The sequence below is a fragment of the Trypanosoma brucei genome (assembly GCF_000002445.2).
Source record: "Trypanosoma brucei brucei TREU927 chromosome 11 chr11_scaffold01 genomic scaffold, whole genome shotgun sequence".
Classification (NCBI taxonomy): domain Eukaryota; phylum Euglenozoa; class Kinetoplastea; order Trypanosomatida; family Trypanosomatidae; genus Trypanosoma; species Trypanosoma brucei.
The window spans coordinates 5,242,873-5,259,452 of record NT_165288.1 but is presented as its reverse complement, the minus strand read 5'-3'; the positions used below and the strand labels follow the sequence as shown (position 1 = coordinate 5,259,452).

At 42.9% G+C, this 16,580-nt stretch overlaps 1 pseudogene, besides 3 other annotated features; it reads left to right on the top strand.

Moving 5' to 3' along the window:
* Nucleotides 1–7,138: 7,138 nt before the first annotated feature.
* Nucleotides 7,139–7,162: a microsatellite.
* Nucleotides 7,163–11,300: 4,138 nt separating this feature from the next.
* Nucleotides 11,301–11,330: a microsatellite.
* A 2,129-nt stretch (nt 11,331–13,459) lies between these two features.
* Nucleotides 13,460–13,623: a microsatellite.
* Nucleotides 13,624–14,293: 670 nt separating this feature from the next.
* Nucleotides 14,294–15,745, top strand: Tb11.v4.0044 (annotated as a pseudogene).
* The last annotated feature ends 835 nt before the right edge of the window (nt 15,746–16,580 follow it).

Genomic DNA, 16,580 nt, shown 5'->3' with positions numbered 1-16,580 from the left:
CTCTTTGGGGTAGATTTTCTGTGCTCCGCGGTGGCATGGTAAATGAATAAATGTATTCCTTCCTTCACGAGCACACATACAGCGCAGTGTTCATTCCACTACTTTTGGTTGGTTGTATAAGCCCTTTTTTTTTAACCATGCAGTCACAAACCCATCACAGTAATGCGATGTGACAATTTCATGCATCTGAGGTTTGATGTTTCTAATTATTTCCTGTATGTGCTGTATCTTTGTAACCATAAATATGAATATCCGCGTGCTGATTTTCATCCACACAAACAGTTATCTGCAACATTCCTGTACTCAAATAACCTTGAACAGTGGAGATACGATTAACACGTGACACTATGCACACATTTCCAACCACCAATGCGCAGGTGCAAGTAAAGAAAGTTAGAGCATTAAGGTCGTTAAAGATGACTTGCTCTCATTGCTTCCAAATCCTTTTTGGAGAAGCAATTGTGATACTGAAACATACAGACCTGGCAAGTAGTACTCATCTGAGCAGCAGAATCTTACCTGGTGTGGCAGCGGTTGGGGTCATCGCAAACGGAATCCAAAACAACACATCGGAAATTCAGTGTGAAACAACAACCTATCTAGTTTCAAAAACAGCGGGCTCAATACATCGCAAGAGGGGAACTGTTGGCACACAACCACCTTCACATGGGTACTTATAAGTTCAAACAGCGCTCCCGAATACGACACTGCATCGCCAATGTCTAGTTTTTAGTGCAGCAAAAACAAAGTAAATTTGCGCGCCGCTTGCCTGTCGGTTTGCAGTGAAATGTCGAAGCCCGGTTTTTCCGCGAAGCTTATGCACGTGCAAGCCTTAACCAGCGTCTGGTGCCTGTCAAAACTTTCGAATCTTAGCTAGGATGCCAAGGAAAAAACATTCGCCGCTCCTTCGCGACTTCAGGCGACGCCTCGGATGAATAGACATCACCAATCGTCAACGCGCTCCGCCGCAACAATGCAACTTTCTTTCCTCCCGAAGTAGAAACGGATGGAGTTTAAGGAAAATACGCCTCCCGCCCGATATGGCCAAGAACCCATTAACGCTCGCTATTCTAAAATGAAAGCTCACGGAGTGTCGACGCTCGTTCGGCACAGCACGGAGATATTCGGGGGCCAGAAGGCGGCGAAACCTTTGAAAGGCACGACTGCTACACTTGCGCCCGCAAGCGGCAACCGACCCTCAGTGACCTCTGGATGCTTTGGACAACCCCTGACGCAAGCACGGAAGGGTTGGGGGCAAGTGAACTAGATCGAGTGCCCAACAATTATTAGGGCAGATGCGTACTCACACTAACGTAACCAGGGCTTCTGCGTACCAAAGGGTTAAGGTTGAAATCCTGACATCGCACTTGTAGCTTGATGGTGGCTTTGCAGTCGCCGGTGACAGAGCTCAAACCCGACACATTAATTGGAAGCCCGTACCCTCTCCCCGCTATTACCGACATTAAAGGATGCGGTGCGACACACTGGAAAGTGGCGAAGACCTCAAACAGCATTCAAAAGACGGATCGCCTTCGGTGCGGCAGTACGAAGCGCCATGGAAGGCTCCGCGCACTGTGAGTTCCGCGTCGCCAAATTTTTGTGGGAAAGGGGATAGATCAGCTAAGTTTTCGGAAACAATGTGCTACGAAGCCTCGTCAGCATTTTCTTTTTTTGAAGAAGAAGAAATCGATAAAGGAAGCGGACGAACTCAAGGGCACCAATACACTTGCCGTTCGTGACGAGGATGTCCAAAAGGCTGCTGAAAACAAAGGCATCACACTGCCTGCAAAAACAGAGGGCTGATCGCGACTGAAAATAGACACCGATGAAAACTTTGTAAAAAGGACGAGCGGTGGGTATATCTTGAGACTGTTCGGCGAATGTAAATAGAGAAACCTAGGGTGCCGCTTGCTTTCTCTAGAGAAAAAAACTTCCTTTCAAGTTAGTTGTCGCACTGCGTCCATCGCCAACCTCAACTTGGGCTGCGCATGGGCGGGCTGATGTCGAAGCACCTGCGGATGCGCTACTTAACGGAAATGTAAAGAAAAGGGATCCAAAGCACACGGACGGGCCAGCCAGTGAACATTCCAGGAGCCGATGACTGACCATTTTAACCGTTTTCACGCCCTGAGTTAGCAGAAGTGGTTTGGGGAGCTTCCCGCCAACTGATGGGGGTGAGGCTTGGTTCTGAAAGCGGTAGGAGCTAAGCAAAGGTGCTGCGCGAAAGCTGACTTATCTTCGTAATCGATGAACTTCGTCTAGAGAAGACTGCTGAAAAATGCCTTCACTGAAGGAAAACTGCTTTTTCATTCCCTAGAGAAATCGACTAATAATGTCGAGTTGTATTGACTTGTCGCTGTGGCCGTTGGAACGTAGAAACTCAACGGAAGGGTTGTCGCCAGAAGGAAAGAACGCGTGCTTGAGCGAGCCGGTGCGCAACAATAATATCTCTTCTGGTGGAAGTTTGCCGTCAGCTCTCTCGAGCAAGCGGCGGTCTACACCAAACTCGAGGGAATGCCTCCAGTGCAAAAGTGGCGCTACCGGATTGTATGTCAGTACATTATTCTTGAGGATGAAGGAGGGGAGCGTGAACGTCTCATCCTCCGCTCATGGCGTTTAGCGTGAATCCACGTCTAACGCAACGGATGTGTGGCTCCTTGTTAGAGAGGGAAAGTTGAGCAAATGGGGATCTTAACGTAACTGACACTGCGAAGATAACAGGCATGACGTTTTAGGGACCTTTGTAGGCCCTTATTGTCATTCATGATCGCAGGAAATATATGGGCGAAAGGTCTGAATAGCAATCCCGGATGTGGGAACATGCGTTGTCTTACTTTTTTTTTTTACGAACTGTGCCGGCCTTTTTGAGATGTACACCATAAGGCGAAAGATATGTGATACAGGACCAAAGAGACTGGACAGTGGAAAGAAGTGGATCCAATAAGTTTTGAAGCCTAATATTCTGATAATGATATGGAATGCATACAATACCGACTGCTTTGTAACAATGATATTGTCACATCACAGCACTGCAGGACATATTACAAATGCGTTCCTTGACAAAAAAAAAACGCTTGAAGTGAACCGACAAGTGCTCCATCCCCCTTTTAGTAAACCAAAAACCGAAACATCAATAGGTAAGCGCCGTTGTCCACTGAAAATAACGGACGCGAGGATGCTAGCAAAGCAACCCGTTGGCGTGTATATGGCGGTTGGAACTGTTCCTCAGAAAAAGTGTATCTATGCGGCAGCTGCAGCATCAAAACCCAAGGTTTGAGCACCGGTGAAGAGACAGAAACGTAAGAGAGCACTGCGGCGGGAAACCGTTCGGTTATTAGCGAGAGAAAGTTATCCAATGAGGGTGGGCTGTCAATGAGGTTTCGTTGATGCATGTGAAGATTAAGCGTCCAATGAAGGAGAAAATGGAACACAGATTGCTGGTGTGGACAATGTCTGTGTTTGAGACCGTTGAGTATTACGCCTCGCTTAGCCGCTTTTTATCTTACTCCAATTTCATATTAAAATGAAAATGAGAAGACTTTGAACCGTGTCTTATTTGCATTATTCTGAGCGGTGGTGGTTCAATAACATCCACCTTTCTCCGTTCCCAGCTCATTCGAAACATTTTTCTGGGGAAAAAAATCCCGGAATGCTGTAACACAGTGAAGCAAATGATACTTAAAACATTGTTATGATTGTATGTGTGTGATTACTGGGAGATGCTCTTATGCTTTCTTTGATATTACAACTTAAGTGATATGCGTGACTCGCATGGTGTAAGTCTGTGCTTCTCCATGTATTGAGCAAATTTCAGAGAATCTGTATATCGCCACCGATGGGCTTAAAATTCCTAAGCACTATGTGGAGGTGATGACAGGCGTGCATATCAAAATTTGTTTTTGCGAAACTCTTCTTTATGCCCTTGGTAATTTATTATGATACTTCTTGTAAGGTTCCGTATACACTTGTGTAGTAGCAGCTTGTGAAGTAAAACAATGCTTAAAATTGCAGCAGTCATTTTTTTGACGCTGAGGACGTGTAACCCCAGTGTTGTTTTCACACGACAACCGGACGTGCAGGTCACATATGGAGACGAAGGGCCGAGAGAGTACTTCGCTCCTACAGCAGAACAGTTGGCACGGGGAAAGATAACTCCAAAACACGAAACTCAGCCGATGGTGGGACCTTTGACCCATGGCAGTATACCCGATGAAAGGAGTGAAGGAGGTGAAAGTGAGAATAAAAGTAGTGAAAAAGTCAGCCCTAAGGCAAGCGATCTTGAGAACGAGGATGGTACAGTGGTTGAAGTATTACACCAACCAGAGGCGAGTGGGGCACCTGTTGTTGCAGGTGAGGAAAGCACATATAGATCAGCACAAAAGTCAGAAAGAACAAAAAAACAACATGGCGAGGACGATGAGGGCAAAGGAGGGAAGAACAGAGAGGATATTTTAGGAATACAAGCAAAAAATCGTAACTACAGCCATGATGCACATCCTGCACCACGAGGTGCAGTCTCGGTGGTTAACCAAGGAAGCACACAAGGGGTGAAAACCGTGAGCAAACGATCAGTCGATGAGGAAGGAAAGGAGATTTCGCAGCAGCAAACGTCGAGGCAGTATGAAAGCTACGTAGCGTTGCCACTGCGAAACGGAATGTCCGAGCATGAAGTGAGTAGACCTTCAGAGGTGGCCTTGGACGATGTGGGTGAACCCTCGTCCTTAAGTGAAAGTGTACCGAGGGGAAACGGTGCGAGTCGCAAAAGGTATGCGATATTACTCTACGCAGGATTAAGTGTTGTGTTCTCCTGAAAATCATTGCCTTGCGCTGATACATAGGCATACAACCAATGAATAAAGTGAGAGTTTGTCGAGGTAGAACTAAGGGTAAGAATAGGTGACTAAGCTGCTACTTTTTCCACCAAAGGGCATGTGTATGTAGCTTTGTGCTGACACATGATAAAAGGATCGAATAACTCCAATATAATTATAAATAGGTTACAGAAGTGGAGCGAGTGACTGGAAGAGGGGAAAAGTAAATCAATGTCCTTCATTGTATAAGCAAAAGGTCACCAGTATTTGAAGTGACACAAATGCAAACCAGAAAACGGTGAACGCCCGTAAGAAAATTGGCCATGAGAATAGTGAACTTAACCTCAATGCTACTGAGGAAATAGTGGGTGATTTATTTTTTAAGATATGTAACGGGAACTGGTTGGCACCCAGAGGGAAACGCACCATGAAGAAAATGGGTAAGGTCTCGGTGAAAGGTGTGGCGGCATCACAAACTTAAAATGTGATGGCAACACAAAATTCCTCGACCACCAAATTGGAAATCGTATCTGTGAATATTTAAGTATTTTTTAGACAGTGCTTGTTACGAGTAACACATAAAGACATAAATGATTTAATCGAGCAACGAATGGGTTGGCGAACTGCTGAGGGTACAGTTATATAAAGATCCTTAACTGATTGAGAAAAATTTGCTAAATCAGGCAATTCTTAAAAAGATATGAAGGACTGTTAAAGCGATGCTTGACGGTATACGATGAATTATCTAAGGTAAACTACCAAAACGGGTACCCCTAGTGTGTGTACTTGTTGTGTTTTTTTTTTTTAAGCTTGTTGTTGCGGTCTATTTATCTAAACGAAGAGTGTACACTTTCTGCAATCAGTTTTCGAAGTAATTACCTTTTCAGCACAGAAACAATAACAAACAATAGTGATGCGACTGCAAAATGGGGGATTTTGGTAAATTTGGTACGAGCACTCGTTTTTTATCTCCATGGTTAGTTGTGTGTTCGTGTATTTAAGCAAAGCTTGGCTGTAATAGGAACCAAGACTTGGATTTTGTTTTCTTTCTTGTAACTATGAATCTTTTACTTTGAATGCTATACATTTTCTAAATGTTGTTGCGTTAATAGGAAGTTGAAGTATTCCGCTTACTCCAGAGGGAAAAAACCGGCTGCTATACGGTTTAGATGGTGGTGTTTGATGATGCTGAGAAATAGATTGGAGCATTGTGGATGCTAAGCTGCCACGTGGCCGCATTTATTACCGTTCAATTTTTAGACGTGCGTGGCGTTCGTCCGTTCCTCAAATTTGATAAGGGATACGCGTTGTTCTTTGGGAACGTGGTTTCCAACGACGAGACGCAGGTAAGGAAATAGTGAAACAGGCTGACTTTAGGTGGTGATTTTTTTCCATAAAATAAAAAGGTTGACTTTTGTCAGTGAACTTGTTATTGCGCGCTATTGTTTCCCACCGAACCAAAAAAGAACGGAGATATTTCTGCAGACTCCCCAGCGACGCGTCCATGGGATTACTATGATGACAGTAGTTGGCGGACGGCGGATGTATTGTGCATTACGCTGTAAAGCAATTACTGTTTTTCCACTTCAACACATTTCTTGCGGACGATATCATAGGTGGTTGGTTTTCCATTTCTGTATGAGTTACAGGTTGCTGCTATCACTTTGAAACCGCTAGAATCACGAGGGAAATGTCATTTTTGTATTGCACTTACATTCAAAACCAATTGGGCAGCGCTTTGAAGGCAGTGAAGTAGCGTATGGAAATATTTGCGTATTGGTGGTTCTTTAACGTATGAGTGTTACGTTCCTAACGGTGATGGAAAAAAAATTAACATATGAATGTGTGTTCAATAATAATTATTATTAAATGCCAAGTTCTCTTACTTTCTGTATCAAACAGTGAGTCTTTTTTTTTATTTTAATCTCACTTTTTCAAATGCGTATCGAGGTTTAGGAGGCACAATGTTGCTTAAAACTCAACTCTCACGAAAATGACACAAATTAAGGGAAGCCTCTATCGCACCCACCATTTCCATGTGTGCAACAGTAAGCGAGTCATCGTAACAATTTTTTTTTGCGCGTGTGAAGTGTGAAATCCTCATGAGAACTCAAAATTCACCACAATAATACTCATTATGCAAGGTGCTTTGAGTGGGGAAGGCGGCGCAGACTCAAATATCCAAAACAATTTATTTTCCCATATGGCGGAGCGAACGGAAGCTGTAGTGAAACACACACTGCAAAGCGAGAAAAGTATATCTCCTAGTGTCGACACTCTCCAACGATGTGAGCACAAAACCCTTCATTTACGAACAGGAGGCTTCAGTTTGTTTATTTGTTTGTTTGTTTTTGAATCCATTCCTCACATCAGCGTCCAAAATTTAATACAGGGAATTCAGAACCTTTATCATGACCATTATTGTTGTGTCTTGTGAGAAGGTACATATTTTATGATAGGAACTTACTGGGCACCAGCAGCCAACAAAGAAATACGAAAGAACACAACAGTGATAAACATATATTACCTTGAAGCTACATGTGTACGTTTGCACGGAATTAGCTCAGTGATGTTTGCGAACTCAGAGAATGAGGAAAAGCGACAGTCAGATGAAATGAATAAAATACCAAATGTCGTGGATCAATTAATATGTTTGAAAATAGAGTCTCATGCTGTATAGTCCTTGGAGGCATGAAAATAGATTTAATAACGCTAAGGCGTGACGGTGTTGAGGCATGTGTTTTTCAACATGCGTTGAAAGGGGTGGGAAATGTCAGTGAATACCTGAGGAAGCGCCAAAACTATTTTTTTTTTTAATGGCCACAAAATGCTGCAGTGGAGCAGTGTGGAAATAATTTCATTGGATAGAAAACTGTGTGTGGAAAGCTTATTAAAATTATTTGAAATTTATAACTGTTCTACCTGAGTAACTGTGTGCGTGCTTTAGTACAGGAATCCCTTTGTAGTAAAGCTTCTGTATCCTTTACAAAGAAACACTAAGAAGCCGAATTAGTTAGAAAAGTAAAGCAAATATTTTCATCAAGAGCAATACTCAACATTTTGCTTCAGGACAAAAAAAACACTCATTCTGTGAGAAAAGCATCTGAGGGGACGTGAAGCAAGAGGTGATAATGTTTTCAGTTTATATGGCTCCGTATGCAATGCAAAGTGGAGTCACATTATAATGGATAACGAAACTCAACTGCTCGGGATGGAGTTTGTAGATAGAACGCGTGGTGGCAATGTAATGTGGAAGGATGAAGAAGTTAATGTTGTCCCCAAAATTGAGGAAGCTGTTGAGAAGAAACCAGAGTGCAGGGAAGAAGTTGAAGCAATGGTTCTAACATCTCAAATGGGGTGATAATAAGCCAAGTTTACCGACGGAAGTAACAAAAACATATTCATCCGTAGAGAAGAGCTCTGTGTATGGAATGTTGTAAGGAGTGGAATTGAATTATGGCGTACACAGCGTGCTTTACCGGAATGTCTTTATTTTCCACGATCATACGCTGCCATTGTTAACCTTGGGATTGGCAAATCTCAGAATTTTGGTTCTTTCATCCTCTACAAGTTATTGCATTGTGATGCGGAAGAGTTGCCTATTGTTGCGTATTTCTGCGGCATGGCAGTACTTATATTTGAAACCAACTGACGGACCCTTCGGCATGATCAAGGGAGATAGAAGGTACACAGCTTTCATGCTGGACGGAAGCATGCCAAGCATTAGTCATTTTTTCTGCTACACCTTTAATGAAAGTGTGCATTTATCTGAGTTGTCTGTGAATTGGGGAAGCGCTTCGACCAGTTCGTTTAATGAGCAAACTCCCATGGCAGAGTGTTGAACACACCTCATTGCGATGTCGGAATCCGGTGCATCTTCGAGAGGGGACGAGATTAAATGTTCGCGCGCATCCCGTCTTAAGGATTGCGGCAGTCGGACGGTAACGGACTGCCAGGGGGAGAAGGGAAAGCGGCGAAACCGTCGGTTTTCGGGATGGTGGGAAGTATCGGCGTGATCCTCCACGTGTGCAAACATGATTCTTTCGGTATCTTTAGAGCGCTCTCAATGTTGAGATCGGTGGTGTTGAGCAGGACGCAGGTATGATCTCAAGTGAGTCGCAGCGGAATTCCGGGGAACTCTCCTCCCCGAAAAGGATCACCTAAGCAAATAACTGCGCGAGAAAAGGGTAGCTGCCACATTTTGTAGTAAACGTTATCATCAGGCCCGGAGGCGGAATCCACAGTGATGACTGGGTGTTGGAAGATTGATATGGCATGGCCTCCTAAGGGTTCATAAGCGTGGAGATTGGCAAAGGATGGGATCGGTGTGTTGAAGGTTTCGCAAAAAAAAAAAAAGACAAGCGAGTACGAAATACGATCGGTTGATCTAGCTGTCGCACCGGAGCCGCTAATTGCATCTGTATCGACGTTTTTACACGAACGAAAACAATAACAAAGGAGGAATCGGGTATACGGTGGCCGACATAACGTTTCAAAACAGCCGGGCACGGGGTTCAGCCACAACATCTATCAACGGATGATGATGTGCTGTGCAATGGCCCTCGCAGTACATGATGGAAATAACCGGTACGAGGAATGACGCGAGAACGTCCCATGTGTAACTGGTTTTCACCTCAAGTCATGGTCTTCTACAGGTTATGTGGGGGGAACGAAAATATCAGGAAATTGCGGAAGACAAGGTTTGAAAAGAGTTTTTCGCTGTCATCGTCATCATTCTTCGGAAAGTCAGTATATGGGTTGTTATTATGGCGGTGCGAACTAGACCAGTCCGACGACGGCCACTGCATTTTCTCCCGGCGACTACTGATATTTTCTCCGCCTTGTCCCTTTCCAAACACTTTTAACTCCTGAAGGTTTCGACATCTTTTCACTTCTTCAGCTGTGCTCGCGTCTTCCTTCTGTTCCCGATGTCAACGACTGCTGTCCTTTTTACCTTTGCAGAATTCGCACGCTCTCAAGAATTTCCTTACATTTTGCACCTCTTCCCAGTTCTCTCGCCCACATCGTGGTCATTCCTATGCCTTCGCCACGATAGCGTGACGGTTTTTACCATACGCCTCGTCACCGAATCTAGCGCCGGTGTTTCCCGCGCCTGTGAACTTTCGCCCATGGTGTCCACGGCAAGTCGTTTCTCAACGATCCTTATTTCGCTGCATTTGCAAGTTGCCGTTGGCTCTCTTTCCCACTTGACGTCATGACAACAATGGCTGCGTTCGGCTTTGGCATATGGCTTGTGCACAGCATCTCTTGTTTTGCTTATTTCTTCCGTGTGTCGAGTGAATGCTGCCGTTGGCATTGACGTTCCTGAACTCAGCAAGCTCCTGCGATCACTCACTTTCGTGAGTTCCATCAGCCGTAACTGTTGTGCTCTCGAGTTTGGCATAGTTCTTTCGCTCGCTTAGCGTCAGTTAAATGCCACGGCCATGGGCGTCTCCTGCGCAACAATGCTTTTCTTTATGTCAGCAGCGTCGGCCTTACATATTTAAGCCGTACGTTGCGTGGGAAGACGCAGCTATGGTTTCAGGGTGGTGAACTCCGTTCGTTTGTTTTATCATCAGCGACGAATTCGATTACACAATTTGTTTTATCCTTCTGTAACTTTCCCTTCCCCAGTTTCAACTGTACAGGTTTTCCTGAAAGCCACTCCCATCTGACAAGTTGGTTTGTTTTTTCCTCCCTTTACCGCTTCCAACAAACAGAACGCCGTCGGCGACACAGCTACATCTCTTTTTCACCTTACCTTCCCCACCGAACAACATCGTTTAAAGATCAATACTTTCGATACAACTTGAGCGCAAGAAGTTTTTCGGCAGAGATGGCCAAGAATAGTCAAGTCTCACTTCCCTATAACATAGTAATAGAAAAAATATACCATAAATATAAGAGTGTTTTCGTACAAATGAGTTTTACTGAAATATGAGTCATATCTCAATTAAACTTTATTGTCACATATTTAATCCATTCCTTATATTACTCACGAAGCGGAAGTTTCTGAAAGCGCAGTTTACTCACCTCCCGTGCTCCCCTTTACTTGCCCTTTGGAGACAGCCGCGTGGTTATCTTTCTGAGATCACGTAACTCCATGCAGAATTAATTCTTCCATCACACAGCACCTTCTCCCTATGGCTAAAGCCTCATGAACCATTGGCATTGGTATGTGTGTTGCAATTCTTACCATATTTTTTAAAATAATAACATGCATCATAGTAGTGTTGTTCACGCATACATATACCAAACTCTTCAACCTCTTTCAGAAGGCAAATATTCACAAGTTAGCTCTAGTTTCACAAGCACCACTTGCAATTAAGAACTTCTTTCTTGAGTTGAGGAATTATAAAACCATCCCCATCATATTTGTATGGAAGCATCCGTTACCATCATGGCCACAGTTGCCGCAACTCGCTACCTGCTCACTGGTGTTTTCTTTACCAAACTTCACATCCATTTTTGCGTCAGCCGTAACGCATATGTATATGTGTGTGTATGTGTGTGTGTGTGGTGGCATGGTTAAATTATTGGGTCGCATCAGGACCGTATTGCGTCATTAAAAATATCACGTTACCATTAAAAAAAAAAAAGTAGCAGTATTATTAAGGAGAAAGCTATTGTTTTTTCTCACTCCTGCTGCCGCGTACATCATGCGTGATACAACAGTTTCCATTTATTCTATGGTAGTTTTTTTCATATAGCAAGGGATACTCGGAATTGCTGTATCACTTTCGTTGTCCCAGCCATACTGTCTGCTTTTCATAGTTAAACTAAAACTCCAATGAAATCACATTGTTGTGTCATGCTTTGCAAATCACCAATGATAGTATGCCCCACATTTCTTCACGTTCGTAACTATTTTGTTTCCACGACATTTAACCACGTCATGTGCCTCACACTGATACATATGTTGCATATCCATGTTTGAGTCCTTAATATTTCAGGGTTCGCTTGCTGCAGTTTCACGACATCGGCGTCTTCTAAAAAGAGCTTTGTAATGGTGTGTGAAACTCCAGGATTCTCCTTTATTGACTGATGGGGAGTTGATTCAAATTCAATAGTTCCTCATTTTCGCTAACGTATCGGAACCTCACCCGAATATCCTCAGGCAACTTCACTTGGGAGAGAAATGACTTTAGATCAAACACTGCCACCGACTGGTCATGGAGAGTATTTAGATACTGGGAAAAGTGACACAATGGGACATATGCCTCACAATCATCCCTGCTCTTTTTAGCCTTTGGTCATGCAATAAATCAACGCCTTCTTCCAAATCTGTGTTTCCTCCATCACAAAGAATAGCACACAACTCATCCTGTCGTATGTCTCTCTGAAACTGGGCCAATGATACGCGGCTGCTTCATTATTTGGGACTTCTTTTTCCACAATGTGCAATTTCAGATTCCCTGTTTGATACTTTCTCTCTTTGTTTCTCTCTTTCCACATCATCTGTGCTATTCTTAATGCTCCAAACCTCATCAAATCGTTTACTCGGTGCTTGCATCATCCTCTGTCAAATCCACGGAAGGAAAATCATTCCCACATTCATTTCCTATTGGAGAGGTGAAGTCTTTTTTTTTCCTCCTCTTCCCGTGAGGTCACCTTTGTTTTCCCTTGTGAGTGTCAAGGAATGTTGTGCCCTTAATAATTTGGAAAGGTATTCCCTGTTATAAGTCCCGTCTTCCCTCACACTGACGCTGCACATTCCTTCCAATTATATCTTACATCAAAAACACTCAAAGAATCGACTTGCTGACGGCAGTTGTCACACATCTGAGATACCGCACTGTGCCTCGTGGAAGTTCTATTGTGTAGATGTGCTTTCCCAATTCTATTAATAATATGTTGTCAATGTCGTGTTCCATTGCAACTACTTCCGCTGCGCGTGTCAGAAGTGCTCTTCTCTTTATGGGATGTTCTATCATTACGTATGGTCGTTTCAGTATGGTGTCACTTTTCCCTTTTGTGGTAATGGCTGTGATTTTTCCTCTTTCCTCCAGAGGTTCCTCCCTATGACTTTTCTCACACTGGCAATATCCTTTTCCCAGTTGATATTTACGCATCGGGTGACTCTGTGGGTATCGCTTTTGAATTTCTTTAGATGGTTCCCTCCCAAAAAAATACACTATTGAGGCTTTTTTTTCGTGTGAGTGTGGTATAACATTTTTCTCTTTTTTGGGAGCTGTATAATTACTTTTTGCCATCGCATGGCTGGGTGTAATTCATTCCATTGATATTGCGGCTGGATACCACTCTGGACGGAACTTCCTGCAAGATATTATCGAACCTCCATTACAACATGTGTTGTGTTTGTTTGATGGGTTCACCTGTTACCGTATTGTAAAGACAGACCCCAAAACAACATCCGCGTCGGTGTGTCCAATAGAAATGATGGAAGAGCTCTCCTGTACTGAAATGGCAATGCTCTTTACGAGTTGTAAACTTACAACAACAAATAGAAGTGCAGTTGCTCCCTATGCTGAAATGCGGTAATGATTTTCCCACGACACATAAAAACTCCACATGACGAATTCCCTGTTGCTCACATGTTTTAGTCCTCGGCCACATTCACTTTGCTATTCTGTGGGGTCCTGAAACCAATGTCATGATGTACGGATGGCTTTGTGTGGGAACTGCAGTAATAATAATAAATAATAATAATAAATAATAATAATAATAATAAATAATAATAATAATAAATAATAATAATAATAATGATAATAATAATAATAATAATAATGATAATAATAATAATAATAATAATAATAAATAATAATAATAATAAATAATAATAATAATAATAGGAGAGTGTTGTGAGTGTATCATTATTGTAAAGAATGTGATAGACAGCTCACGATACCAAGCGGAGTTCAGACTCCAGAACCATTTAGATTTTATTTAGATACGGTTCGCCGCATTAAGAGAGTTGCACCTTCTCGGCCTGCAGTGGTTAAGCCAACCAAACCATACACAGGCAACTGGGGAATGAAACAGCCACGAATAATCAACGTGAATCTAGAGGCGGGGGTGCAGCTGCAGTGTCTCAATAAGTCTCGAAAAATTGGAACTGAAAGCGAACTTAGAAGCTAAAACATCCAAAGGTGTGAAGAAATGGGTATTGCAAACTACTTGATCAGTTCCCGCGGTGACTTCGATTGATGGTAGTCTAGAGAAGTGAAATGTCTAGTATTTTTAACAAAAATATGACATTTTATGGAAACAGATACAGTGAAAGAGCTTAACGGGCTCAAGGGTTGTATATAATAGTACCACAGTTTGAAAGAGTTTTAACGTCAACATTATAACCGTCCCGAAGAAATCATAGAAGACACACGGTAACTTCCTTGGTCAAATACAGAGATTTGGTAAAGCAAAGCAATAGCGTACACTATTTTTTAGCATGTGCACGGAAAACAATACATATTTATACTTGATCAATAACATAGCATACCTTTCAGTTTACCTCTCTGAAGCTTCAAGAGCGCCAGCACATGCACCGCACATCCATGTGGCCCGAACAATCTCAATTGACAACTTATGCACTAACTTTTGCGTATATCTTGCACATAGTGTGCAGCAACACGGAGGCGACGACGAAAAAGCCGTTCAAATGAACCGAGGTTGAAAAGTTGTGCACACTATCGGCGTTTCTAAGCAAGATAGGACAGCATGCAAGTCAAAAAGCGCAGACAATAAAGAACGCAATTGCAGCAGCAAACAAGGTCCAAGTACAAGCACTCGCAGGAGCAGCGGCGACACAAAATACTAATACGAGCCCGGTGTACTATGCCATGGCCATGGCGGCCCAGGACTGCGTAGATCAAGCAACCGAACAGCATGACGACATTGTGAAAAAGGGCCTCGCAGCAACGGCCAGAGCCGCAAGCACAGCGGGCGGCATTGCCGAATTTATCTCTTTACTCAAGGCAGTTTCTAACGGTGGGGCCACGACGGGCTATTGCCTTAGCACGACAAAAAATACGACAGTGACGGCGACAAAAATTGGCGATTTCGAATGTACGGCACCAGAATTCGCGACAACTGGCGAACCGCAACCCTTTGATGACAGGCTAGTATCAGCAAGCGGCTTTCCAACCATGAATTCAGGTAGTTTGCTCGACGGGACAGACAATACAAAATGCATGTTTCTGCGCAAAAGCGGCGGTGTGCCGGCAGCGGCCGACCTATTCCAGTCATCAGGCCCCCACGACTTTGCGTCGCAGCTGATAAAGGTCACTGCGGCTGATAGCGGCAACAACGCAGCAGTATTCAGCTCGCTGCACGCCATAGCATCTCAATGGCAGCTCAACGGTGGAGCGGCCAACACGATGCCGAAAAAGCTTTACAAAGCCCTAGTAGACCTCAAGACAGCCAACCCATCAACATGCGGTGAAACGGCTGCCAACGTAATCGAGAATTAAATTCAGGAAATAAAGTGACATCCATGATAATAATAGTACTACAAGAAAAGCATCCCCAAGCAAAACCGCCAGACGGTGAAGGGTGGGCTCAGCAATTAATAGACTCAATAGCACCAAAAACAGGCCAGCAACCAAAAAAGATCATGGAAGCACTAGAAAAGGTGGCTGTCAAAAAAATCGAGGGCAAAAACACAGCCGATAAAGCAGTCAGCACGGTTGGCGATGATGGTGAACTAAGAAAAAGCATACTTCTTCAGCATATAATGAACAGAGAAGCCGTTGCAAACTTAGCAAATCAATTGCAGGAAGAAAAAGCAAAAAAAACACAGAAACCACAAGGATTACCGAGACAGATGAGAGTTGTCAAAAGAAAGGGCCAGGAGATAACTGCAAAGAAGGCTGCAAAGAAGTCGAAGAAGGTGGAAAAAAGAAGTGCGTAAAGGATTCAAATTACAAGCTAAAACAGGAATATGGAAAAAAAGAAGGTGGGGTAGCAGTCTCAGATTGCAAATCTAATCAAAAAGAGGCAGAATGCACAGAAAATTGCAAATGGAAGGGCAAAGAGTGTAGGACTCCTGTTTTCTTGTCAATAAGAAATTGGCCCTGAGTGTGGCTGCTGTTTTTGTGAGTTTTGCAACATTCTAGCATTTTGAAAATTGTTGCGGAAATTTATTAAATTTATAACAATTTCTTAATAGTGGTAATATCAGAAGGGAAAGAATGTTATGAGTGTGTATATACTAATATAATAATAAGAAGAATCAGAATAAAAGAAGAGTGTTTTGAGTGTGTCTACCGGTATTATAAGAGTATTTAGAGAGCCGAATGGATGCCTAAAACAGAAACACTTACAAACATTGCAAGGGTACAATGGTGGTAAGTGAGTGAGTGCAAGATCAAAATTAATTTTATTCAAGAAAACGCAGAAAGGATATTGAATATTGTGATTTCAAAGAAAGCTTGATTTTGAGCGTCAACATACACAATGATAAGACTGATTGGACGATAATCTAAAGACATAATCTAGTAAAAATTCTAAATGAATTGCTACTGTAGCTGCGTAAGCAGGGAAAGGGGTTTATAAAATGGGATAAAACGGAAGCAGGACAATACAAAAAAGATGATAATAATACTTCAGGATGAGACAATTATTCCATGCATTTTACACAATGATGGATATGTTGTACTGCAAAAATGATGATTCTCACTGTGTTTATTAATCTGACCAGAGATTATGATAACAATATTTGAAAAAATCAGGGGCAAGAGCAGGAAAAAGAGATTTGGGAGGCATAAGGTGCTGTCTAATTCTTCTTTTCATCAGATATAGTACTGACTA